This window comes from Sinocyclocheilus rhinocerous, unplaced genomic scaffold (assembly GCF_001515625.1).
Source record: "Sinocyclocheilus rhinocerous isolate Xijiao unplaced genomic scaffold, SAMN03320098_v1.1 scaffold192, whole genome shotgun sequence".
In the NCBI taxonomy this organism is placed as follows: Eukaryota; Metazoa; Chordata; class Actinopteri; order Cypriniformes; family Cyprinidae; genus Sinocyclocheilus; species Sinocyclocheilus rhinocerous.
This window is the reverse complement of record NW_015627892.1, coordinates 1,989,116-1,992,086: the sequence shown is the minus strand read 5'-3', so window position 1 is coordinate 1,992,086 and position 2,971 is coordinate 1,989,116.

Genomic DNA, 2,971 nt, shown 5'->3' with positions numbered 1-2,971 from the left:
ATCACCAAATCACACACACAGAGTGCACGCACGTTGATTTATTAGTCTATTAAAACTCTAAATGTAAGGCAGTCTAAATTGTAGACGGCAAAAATGCTTCTGTATGCTTTTAATACCAAAAAACAACTACATATGTGTATGTACAGCCACACACATATACATGTACATATATATATATATATAAATACATTCAGTATATATATATTATTTCATTTCCATTTTGTATGTTGAAGTACTGAAATAACTCAAATTAAATAAAACTAAAACTTAATAAAAAAAACCTATATAGACATAATAAAAAAACTAATAAAATGACAACATTACTACAACTGTAACTAAAACTAAAATAGATAACTAATACAAATCAAACTACATTAGTTTATCAGTAATCCTAAAAAAAATTAACATTAAACATTAAACTGTGTAAATACATCTAAATGCTATCTCAGATGCAGATTCCAGAAATGTTTTCTTATGTTGGAATGAAAGACACTAAGTACCGGATGAAGTGCTTCTTATTCTTACCCAAAAATGCAAAATGGAAGAAAGAGTTAAAACTGAATACAATAGGCCTATTGCTACTCAAGCTGTGTATGAACATTATATATATGTATATTATTTATTTGCTTCTTTTCCATTTTGCATTTACTTGTACTTTTAATTTCAATACTTAAGTACGTTTGTAGCGTCTGGACCACTCAAACACACAATATATATTTTGTTTTTATATTTAACAAAAACTTTTATAAAGAATATCTCTTTGGATTTGAGACTTTAGTCTTTGCAACTTTACAGATCTTCTTTATGCACCAAGAGCTTGTAACACTTCAAAGAGAAAGGAAAAATTGAAATCGCATCATATGACCCCTTTAAAAAACATAAATTATAATATCATAAAACATTCTTATGCATAGCAGTGTTGTTATCAACTAAAGCTAAATCTAAAATAATTTAATGTTTTAGGTAATTGAAATGAAGTTGAAATAAAATAAAATGAATATTAAATACAAATTTTAACTTAAAAAACAAAAATGAGAAATGTTGCCTTCGCAACTAACTGAAATAAATTTAGGTTGAAGTACTAAAATAACTAAAGCTAAAACTGAAATAAAAATAAATTAATCCTATACAAAAATACACATTAAAAAAATAATTAAAAAGCACATAACAAAATTACCAGAACTTAAACTAAAATTAAAATAAAAACTGAACATATAAAAATTTAAGTATTAATACTATACTCAAACATATAAATAATGTTAAAATAACACTGCTGCATAAATAATTTAATGATTTAGCATCTTAATCATTAATTAATTATGTTAAAATATACCAACAATTACAACCAAATTCAGAATTTTATGCTACCAAACAAAAGTGTGAAAAACACCAAACCTTATTATGAACAGCAGAACCACTGCAGAGAAGGACAATTTGAGCACAAGTCAGAGACACAAAAAGATTTTGCTGTTAAAACAAAGAAACACTTTTCGTCATATATACATTTTACGCCATAATTCAGAGACATTTTGAGAATGGCAAATGTTTATGAATGTTACAATTTGGAGAAAAATCAGGCAAATTGTATTTATTTTGGTAACCCAGAAGAAGTGTGTGTGTGTGGGTTGATTAGCAGCAAACAGGCCATCAATCTCTTAAAGAAACCAGCTTGGATGATTAACCTCCATTTGTGTGACCCTTCCCTTTAATTAACTCCCCTGTAATGTCACCATAAAACTTCAGCTTCGGGCTCATTTGGCACGGAGCGCTAATTAACTGATTAGTGGTTTTCAATACTTATTCAGCCTCACAACTGAGCGCTATTGACAAGCGTGAGGACTGAGAGCTCACAGACTGCGTGATGCTGAGAGTCAAGCAAATGTTATGCTATGTCGTGACCCTTATGAACCCAACACTTGAAGTTAGACAGCATAAAAGATAGCGAATCAAATGATGCCAGAGCACATCATGTAGCGTTTCCCAAACAGAAGCACACAGCTCTTGTCATGCTGTTGGTGTGGTGGTGCATCCGTGAAAACCACTTACTCCAACACGGTAAACAGCATCAAGGTCATCACCACCAATGCGCAGAGAGACGCTCCGGATCCGATAAACGTCAGCTTCGTCAAAATGCTCTCCTCTTTAGCACTCCACTGCAGGGAAAAGACCGATCAAAACACAACAATCTCATATTCCTTACGCTTTGTCTGTCTCTCAATTTAACTGTCTGGAAATATATACGTTAACTACCGTGTATATGAGGGTTGATGCCATTACTGCGCTGGATGGTGATGTAGTGGCACTTAGGCATTAATGTGAGATCATATTTGCTACTTATAAAGTTCTACAGAGGAACTTCTCACATAATGCTCAGTACAAAACCACAAAGACTAGTATTAAGGCTCGCTTGTGTTTGTAAGCTAACAGTGACCCCTATTGGACAGATTGTGTAATAACAGGAAATGTGATCAGTGAGGACAGTACAGTTACATTTAAGTAAAAGGTCAAATGGCTTATTAACACTTTTCAGGCAATAACTTAACTTTAAGTCTTACATATTGTACCATATTTATATTAGTATAAATATTTTTATTTATAAATAAATAAATAAAATGTATATATTATGTAATGCATTTATTATAAGTAAAAACGATATTTAATATAGTTGTATTTATTTTCATATTTTATATATATATCATATATTTTATATCATATTTATATTTGTATAATTCATTCATAAATAAGTATATACAAGTATATATTACTAATTATATTAATACCTTATTAAAATAAGAATTATTATAATATATACACAACATGTACATATATATATATATATAATACACTCAATACACTCAATATATATAATTTCATTTCCATTTTGTATGTTGAAGTACTGAAATAACTCAAATCTAAAACTTAATAATAAAAAACTAATAAAATGACAACATTACTACAACTGTAACTAAAA